The 9,659-nt window shown below is 35.6% G+C and overlaps 1 non-coding gene and 1 pseudogene across 1 annotated transcript; one reads left to right on the top strand and one right to left on the bottom strand.

Moving 5' to 3' along the window:
- The first annotated feature begins 2,393 nt into the window (after positions 1 to 2,393).
- Positions 2,394 to 2,498, top strand: LOC120889389 (small nucleolar RNA U13). The gene has a single exon (XR_005733292.1). It is a non-coding gene; the product is annotated as a small nucleolar RNA U13 (small nucleolar RNA).
- Positions 2,499 to 6,622: 4,124 nt separating this feature from the next.
- On the bottom strand, positions 6,623 to 9,450 carry LOC101970155 (SUMO-activating enzyme subunit 2-like; annotated as a pseudogene).
- Between the last annotated feature and the right edge of the window lie 209 nt (positions 9,451 to 9,659).

The raw sequence follows: 9,659 nt of genomic DNA, 5'->3' as shown, positions 1-9,659 counted from the left end.
GCAGAGGAGATCAGTAAGTCTACAGGTAAGATGATTATTTCACACTAATAAGGTCCCTAATATGTTAACAGGAAGAATATGTAGTCTTTGGAGAAATTCATAAGATTTTTATTTGTCATAAGCAGTGACATTATTGAATTAAGCTCGTTGAAGGTAAAATTAAGTGATTTTCAAAACCACAATTTTATTTTGAAGCATCCACATATTCTTCATTTCCAAGATGCCAACTGGTGACTATTGAGTCAAGACAGAAAGACAGCCCAGTGTCACTTAAGTGGTATCTGAGATATCAACCAATAAATCATAAATAGAGACTAAGATTAACTGAGAGAATGATTAATAAAATAAGTCTGGCAATTTAGGAAGACTTTGTCTCCAAATTTAAAAAAGAACAATAAAACGGCTGGGCATGTAGCTCATACTAGGCACTTGCCTAGTATGCAGCACTGAAAGCCCTTGAGTTCAATCCCAAGTACTGAAGGGGAAAAAGAAAAAAAAAAAGGAAAGAAAAAAGAAACATGGTGTTGTAGAAAGAAAGAAAGAGAATGTTTTAAAAATTAAAGTGTAAGATAAAAGAGAGTATAAATTCTAAAAGGGGGGAACAAAATTAAAAAAGAATTGGTGTAGAATTTGTCAAAAAGGAGAAAAAGACCATTAGGATACAATATCAATAAAATGATGGAGCAAAAGGGATGCAAACATTAAGGAGGGAAGAACTAATGGAAAGTACAGTAGTTTTACTGGAAGAAAATTTAAAGCTTTCTATGTGACCAGGGTTAAAAATGTGTTTGTTTACATGAAATGCTACCACAGTATTATTTAAGCTTTGACTGTCTAACCCATTCCAAATTAATGTGCTATCCTCATTTTTTATTCACTTTCAAATGCAATTCATCATGTTCAAATGCATTGTAAAAATTGTAAACATGTGTGACACTTCTCACTCAAGGAATTGATGAAGAAACTAAATTTCAGGAAAATCTCTCATAAAAGTTCTGCAAAGCAGGAGCTGGGTGTGAGTGGAAAAATGCATAAATCATTGTAAAACAGGATCTCAATTTAGCAAGGGATGGAACCAAAGATATTTTTTCATTGACTTGCATCCCCAGATCTTTAATTTTTTTTATTTATTTATTTATTTATTTAGAGATGGGTCTTGCTAAAGTGCTTAGGCCAGCCTTGAACTTATGATCTTCCTGCTTCAGGCTCCCAAGTGGCTAGTATTTTAGGGGAGTGCCACCACTCCATGCTTAGATATATTCTTAAAAGTTACATATAAAATACCCATACATAGGGATAATAATGTCCTTCTGATTCCACCATCTTCCCCCCACACTCACCCCCATCTCATCCCCTCCCTCCCCTGTGCTCAGTCCAAAGTTCCTCCATTCTTCCCTTGCCCCCCAGTGCCTCCCCTCTGATTATGGATCAGCATCCACCCATCAGAGGAAACATTTGACCTTTGGTTATTTGGAATTGGCTTACTTTGCTTAACATGATATTCTCCAACTCCATCCATTTACCTGTAGATGCCATAATTTCATCTTCTTTAAGGCTGAGTAATATTTAAATGTGTATATATATCACAATTTCTATATCCATTCATCTACTGAAGGGCATCTAAGCTGTTTCCGCAGTTTAGCTATTGTGAATTGAGCTGCTCTAAATATTGAGGTAGCTGTACCCTTATAGTGTTCTGAATTTAAGTCCTTTGGGTATAGACCGAGTAGTGGGATAGTTGAGTCAAATGGTGGTTCCATTCCAAGTTTTCTAAGGAATATCCATTCTACTTTCCCACCAGCAATGAATCAGTGTGCCTTTTCCCCCACATCCTCCTCAGCATTTTTTGTTGCTTGAATTCTTGATGATTACCATTCGGACAGGAGTGAGATGAAATCTGAGTTTTGATTTGCATTTCTTTAATTGCTAGAGATGTTAAACACTTCTTTCATTAATTTGTTGATAGATTGAATATCTTCTTCTGTGAAGTGTCTGCTCATTTCCTTAGCCCATTTATTGATTGGGTTATGGGTATGATTGCACGAATGGTGTGAATCTACATCATGTACAACCAAAGAAATAAAAGAAAAAAATGTGCTCCATTTGTGTAAAAATAAAATAAAATAAGTTAACAAAAAAGTAATTCTCAGACCTGCAGAATTTCCTGAAACAATATCTCTTGTATTTTTAAGATGTATTAAATCTCTCTGGTTGTGACCATGTAAAAGTCACTTCTGAAAAAAAAAAAACACCTCTGAACCAATTTAAACAAATAAAGTGAGCTATTAAAAGAAAGCTACATGAAATGATTATCAACTTCAGACTTAGACATCATTATACATTTATACAGTAAATGAAATATAAATAAATTTTATCATAAAGAGATGAAAAGTATAATTCTTTAGTTCATAAGCGTGATGATTGGGTGTTCACGCTATTGCGTGAGATGTGCTTCCCTCTAAACTTTGTTATGACATCGATACATTACCTGACTGACATGAACTTAAAAATAAAAACAAAGAGATGAAAATGAAGTAAAAATAGGTATGAATGTTTTAAAGAAAATGAGAAAGATTTTAACTAATATTAAAAATAATCAGAACTTGTATTAAGAGAAAATACATGCAAATTATATTTTTCTTTTAATTTATTCTGTTTAACTGACTATTTCAATATTATACCATATTAAATGAGAAAATCATAGTCTCAGAGTTTAAAAACATATATTAGTTGCTATGTCTTTTGTTGTTTTGAATGGGGTTTCAGGGATATTTTTATTTATTTATTTTTTTGCGTATTTATGATGTTCTCTGTATATATTTATTTGGAAGCTTCAGGTTTTTGGACAATTGTAGAAGCAAATAGAACAGTTTTGGATAAATTATGTAAAATTTAAAAAAGAATAGGACACAGACCAAAAATATTTTTATAAGTGTGCATAAATATTTATTAGATAGAACTCATGCATTTTCTTTCCAGGTTCACAGGAGCCACTTTCCAATCTTTTAGAATCCTGCTGCTTTCCTCAAAAGCCTAACTACATGAGTTATAAAATACTTGATACTCCTTGGAACATATATGATGAGGTAAACCTGAATATCCTACCAAATTTTAAGGGCATGCACTGCCCTTCTGTGAGATGACTTTGTTATGTCTTTATTGTCAGGAAAGAGTCTTATGTGCAAGGTCTTTTGATCCCCAATCAACCACATAAGAATGTATCTTAAGCCCAGGACACTTCCATAATCAAGATGATAAAACTTCACATTGCATATACTAGAATTATTTCATCCTGTGAATATGTTTTCTCCTGTTTCAAACTTAGTGTTACTTTCTTCTCTTTAAGCCTCAGCATCAATGACCCTCAGTCACCCCAGCTTTCAGAATTGACATGGAGAGGGCTAAGGGTTGAGGTCTTTCCTTTGCCCCTCAGAGAGGGCTACCTATAGGAAAATTGCCCTGTATTACATGCCAGGAGAAACTAGGTATCCATTAAGACCAGGGCACACCATTGAACCTGATCGTGCTTTCAGATCTCCAAGGTAAGAATTGTTCAATTCAGTGCTTGATTGTGTTGTGTTTTTCTTTATGAATCCGGTACCCAGAAATTCAATGGACAGACAAGTTTAAGTTAGTCCCCTGGGATTAGTAACCAATGAAATGTTTTTCTCCCTTAATATCGATACCTGATGCACTGAGTTCTGCTAGACAATAAGTGGTTATACAATAAAACTTTAAAATGATTACTTATCTACTCTTCTTTAAAAGATCCTTACCATAAATATACTAAAACTAAGAGTGTAGACTCCTATAATAGCAGAGCAAAAACAAAACAACACAACACAATACAAAACAAATAATCAAAGAGAAATGAAGCTTCCTGGATTCAATTATATTTAATTTACTCTTATGGCTCTATGATTATGGTGAATGGATCAATTTTTCCTGTTTAAGCTGATGATAAAGCTCTTTGCAGAACCTATACAAAGAAAAACACATATTTTAAAACCACTTTTCTGGAGTATATATTTTCTTTACTGTCAACTTTATCACCTCAGGAATAATACATTTGATACTATATTTTGGTAAAATCTACTCTCATGTAAATGTGGAAAATTTACAAAATATATTGAGGGATGAAATAATGTCTGAATGGAGGGCTGAAGTACAGAATGCAGAAAAAATTTTTATAGTAAATGGCAACCTTAATGAAAAAATAAAGCTTCTAACACTTGGAACCTTTAAAGTTAGCATAATAGGAGTCAACATTGTTTAGTGCCTAATGTATTTCAAGACAGAAGAAAGAAAATTCTGTTAGGTTTCTTCTAAAAGAAATATTAAGTTCATGGGAGGAGTTGTGTTTATAACTTGACTGTCATTTTGGCACAATGGATGTCCTTTTATTTATTTTTTTCTCCACTTGTATACAGGCCTGTATACAAATGTCTGAATAAAACCCACAAAAAGCAATAATAAACCAGGAAAAGCAAGAAGAAGTAGGAGAAATTACCTTCTAGTTTATTTATTTATTTTTAATTTTCTTCGTTGATATGAGAATAATCACTTGGTCACCTGGAATAATCAGATAGTTAGCAGGGAATCCCTTCTTGACAAGTCAGTGAAGATTCAATCCTGACTTGCCCTATGTTGTCTGGGGCTGTCTGACTGAGTAGGAGACACTGACATCTCCACTCTGACCCATCTGAATCCAGTCAATGTCATGATGCCAAGTCTCATAACTCAACTCAGCTTGTAAGAATTCCCTTATAAAAATTAAAAGTTGCCATTTTGCAGGTCAAAAATTCAAATATCAGCAATTTTAAAACTAGATCATTAATATCTTTCCTTTTCATGAAATAACAGTAATTGACATTTTTTTAAGTATCATTTTTTCCAGTGGCTTTGTTATAGTTTTAAATGCATATAAAGGCCTATGGACCTAGAATTATTCTTCATATAGTAAGAAAAAATATTATTGTGTAAGTGGTTCTATAAATAATTGTTAATCAATAATTACATCTACAAATAAAAAATTCCTTTAGTTTACTAAAATTTTAGAGTGCTCACTGGGGAGTTTATGTAAGAATAATTTTCTTAGACATTTATTTATTATTTGAAATACAGATACTCATATGCAGCCAATGTTAAGTATAGTTTTCTGAGTGATATTATTGAATATTGTTGGTTAGAACTTTATATCAAAAATACTGCTAGATTAAATTTAAATACAAATCATAGAGCAGATGTAAACTATCATCTGAAGAAACAGTGGATTGATATTGGGAAATCTTACCATTTTGTGGCATATCAAAAAAATATACTTCCTAAAATGATTTTAAAATTACAGAATAATTCTGTATTTTGGGACTCTAAAGCAGGCAGATCCACACCTGAAGTAAAAGTATATCCTTCAGTATTCATAATAATGTTAGGAGGAATAACAAATAAGAATTTATTACTATCCTTTGAAAGTGTTTTCTGTTAATATCTAAGGCATATATTTTTTTTCTTTTTTTAATTATTTTATTTTATTTGTTTATTCTAAATAGGTATATATATGACAGCAGAATGCAGTTGATTCATTGTACACAATTGCAACACAACTTTTAATTTCTCTGGTTGTACAAAATGTAGCATCGCCCCATATGTGCAGGCATATAAATACCTAAGGTGATGATGTCTATCTCATTCCACCATCTTTCCTGCCCCCATGCCCCCTCTCCATGCCTCCATCCTGTTTTCCCAAAGTTCCTCTATTTTTCCCATGGACTCCCCACATTATGGATCAGCATCTACTTCTCAGAAAAAACATTTGACATTTGGTTTTGGGGATTGGCTTACTTCACTTAGCATGGTATTCTCCAACTTCATCCATTTACCTGCAAATGCCATAATTTTATTCTCTTTTAATGCTGAGTAATATTAAATTGTATGTATATATCTGTTTCTTTATCCATTCATTCTTTTTTAACAAATATGCAGATATCATTTATATGTCCATAAGTACAATATAATCATTATTTGAGCTTTACAAAAATCAAATATAAATAACCTGAAATTGTAATTTTACACAAAAATTCTTTTCTTACACAGATATACCAGGCAGTACAAACTGAAAATTTGAATTAATTAACACTGTTTTACATTAATATACATAGTGCCAATTAACATTTAAAAACAAGTTTCAATGCATAGCACTTGATATTTCTTTGAATCTGTTTCAGTTAAAAATATGAAAATGTTTAGATCTAGGCTAAAACTAATTCTTCTTCTAGCCAAAAATAAAGGCATAATATTTATAACCAGGTATCAACTTTACTAAACCACAATATTTTTGAACTATTAAATGATACCTAAGGGTATTTACATTAAAAAGGCAACATGCATTGTGATGTTTCATCTCCTGACTGGTTATGCACACACTTTATTCAAAGGATTTTAAAACTATACTCCTACTTTCAGTATAGCATAAGCCAGTGTTCTAATAGTTCTAGCAAAATGAATACTTTCAAAGGGAGCAGAATCGTTCTCAAGTCCCGTTATCATTATTTTCCCTTTGGAACAAAGGACATAACAAATCTGGTTCTACCCAGATGAACTAAGGTAGCAAGAGGGTTTCTGTTCAATCTAATGCTATGACATCATCAAGCTCTTCCATCTGCTCTGTATGTGACTTCTTTGCAGTGACATTCTCCTTCTAATTTCCTCTTGTGACTTCTTTTTGTTTCTTCACTGACATCAGCATTATTTGAAGGACCTTCTTCATCTGAATCAACTATGAGTACATCATATTGCTCTTTTGCAGTAGAGGTGGAAGGCTGCCATTGGTAATGCTTTTGGCAGCATCTTTAGTTTGTTTGGGCTCCACTTTTTCTGGGCCATCACCAACAACTTCAAATTCAACATCCTTTTCTAGGTCTTCTCTATGAAGGATGATGATCAATAAAGTGTAGTCCTGAAGGAAATCATCTGCTTGAAGCCAGCTGCCATTTCTAATTCCAAATTCTGACAACTTCTTATGATTATTTGCTGAAAGCCATAGCTAAGTAAGAATGACGCATGGCAATTTCCTTGTCAGCCTACCCCATGTTGCTTAGAAGGAGGACTCTCCATTGTGGAAATGGGCTTGCCTTGGACCCAGGTCATTTGCAGTGATATTACATGAAAGGTGACCTTGCTCAAGGTCCAGGGCAGATGGGGTTTAGGGCAATCAGGTTTAGGGCGGTTCCAGGTTTAAAGTGTATCCTGTGGGAATAGGGCGTATCCTGCTGCCTCAGGCGCCTGACCACTCCTTGAGTTCCCATTGAGTTCTTAGGGATTCAGAGAGTATTTTGGGATACAGAGCCCAGTGGAAGGGTGGATTTTCCCTAGAACGTGCATGTAGAGGGCCGGTGAGAGTTCGGGAATAAAGAGTTGCTGTTTTAATCTACAAGATGTGTGGTGACTCATGATTTTGTGCCCAGCCAGACTGCGACAATTATTAGCTTCTGTCTCTCCCTCTTCTGAAGATATTAGGATTGTTCCTTTCCCATCTTCAATTTGGACATCTGGTGCTACAATACCAAATTTTTCTTTCACTATCTTATCTTGTAAGGTGAAAACAGTCACTTTGTGGGCATTCAGTCATAAAGTCACCCCTGGCTTGGTGGCACACACGTAACAATTGGGGTTAGGAGGTTCCAGTGCACAAGGCACAAGCAGCTTCTTTCTTGGGTTGGGTTGTTTATTATATTAAAAAATATTCTACACTGGTCTATTTTTCCTGATAAAATCTTCAGTCCTTCCAATACTATCAACCCAGCAATCACTGCATTAGTAGTAGCAATAGCAGGAATAATGTTCCCTGCCATTGATTTTATATCAAACCTGCTCTTCATATTCATACTGAAAATATGCATCCTGAGATTTGCAGCAGAAGTGATAAAATCCATTGCAGATGGGTCATCCTTATCCCATATGAGCTCAGCTCCATCTCCTTTTTCTGCTAAATGAACTCTCAAAAGTATCAATGCTCTTTGAAAAAAAGAGTTGCATAGCTCTTTTCATCTAGAACCTGCTGGTCTTTCAGACCCAGCTGGGGTTCACTTTGTTGATCTGATGGATTAAATTCTTCTCCTTGACTCTGTACTTCAGCCCAGTCCAATGGAACAGGAGGTTTCCTTTTCCACCATAGTTTATCCACTATCATCTTTAAAAAGCTTGATAAAAAGTTTAACTGGATCATATCCAGTTGATTTTGCCCATTCCTTTGTAGAAATACATTTTATATCACCATCTTCATTAGATGCTAAAGCTCTGGATTCAGCTTCTGTTGGTTCCCATGCAGCTTCAGGGTAAGCTCTGTCAGGTGACACTTCCTGATCAGTATCTTCTCCCCCAAACAATTGGTTGAACAAATATTTTGCCCTGAGAGACCCCCAGATCCCCCAACCCGGAATGGACCACGCGAGACACTGGATGCAAACAGCAGGAGGATTTATTCTCACACAGGCACCCGTGGGTGCACAGCAAAACCTCAGCCGGAGCTTCGGTGACTGGCACACCCGGGCTCGGGGGTACAGAGTTTTTATAGGAAGCAGGGGGCAAGGTTTCAGCCTAGCACAGTAATAGTTATTCTATTGGTTTATCTAAGTTCCTCTAGGTCCAGCCCCTTAGGTCACCTGGGGGGTAAACTTGTTTTTTCCACTTTATGTTCTCAAAAAAGAAACCCATAAATTGCATCCTATTCTTTTAGTTCCTGTTTTTACTCTATTTGCTCAAGCTTGGCCTTCCCAGGATTATCTATATGGAACATCTGGTGGTGGCATTGTATAGAACTTGGAGTGTTACGTGCAGCTGGGAATTGCTATGTGCAGCTTGTGGGGTTTTAACATGGGGGTTGTACATGGGAACATCCTGTAGGGCACAGGGGTTAGAATTCCTAACATTGGGTTTGGGGCCCTGTAGTCCTTCAGCCCAAACAATGCGATGCAATAAATAGGTTCTGAAAGTGTGTTACGAATTGTACAGCCAGGAAAAGTTCTCTGGGTTGGCTTAGGATGACATTCATAACACTCAGTCACACCCTTTTTGATAGTAGTTACTTGTCCAAGATGACCAGCCAGCAGTCCCACTCTCAATAAGAGGAACATCAACTGTCAAACATATCCTATTAACATGGTTTCCTGCAGCTCTGTTATCTAATGCATTCATGACCAATATAAACTATCGAAAAAATTCCACATTATAGTCTGATTTTCAAACTTGTTTCTTTTGAAAAAAAAAACTGCCTGTTAAGGTTACTGACAGAGTAGTGTCCAGATCAATCATGTCAATGTGAGAGAAGCCGTGAGCACAAGGTTCTTAAGGAGCTCGCAGCCAATGTCGCCTGCACCCACCACCAGCACCCAGCCCCCAGCCCCCATCCACCAACTCAGCCAGCTCCTGGGGAAGCCCCTGAGACAGTGTCATTGCAGGACATCCATGAGCCACAGCAGAGGCGGAGGCCTTTATCCATTCATTCTAAGGCATAGTTTTTATAGTGATTGAAATACATATAGTGTATTTATATTTTTCACATGCTGATACATATGTAACATTGACATTCCATTTCCATCCAATAGTAACTTATAATGGAAAAATAATAACTGATCTTGGTTTCCTCTTGCTATTTGAGAGGG

Source organism: Ictidomys tridecemlineatus, chromosome 8 (genome assembly GCF_052094955.1).
Source record: "Ictidomys tridecemlineatus isolate mIctTri1 chromosome 8, mIctTri1.hap1, whole genome shotgun sequence".
Lineage (NCBI taxonomy): Eukaryota > Metazoa > Chordata > Mammalia > Rodentia > Sciuridae > Ictidomys > Ictidomys tridecemlineatus.
Note: the sequence above shows the minus strand (reverse complement) of the source record. Positions and strands in the feature narration are given on the sequence as shown.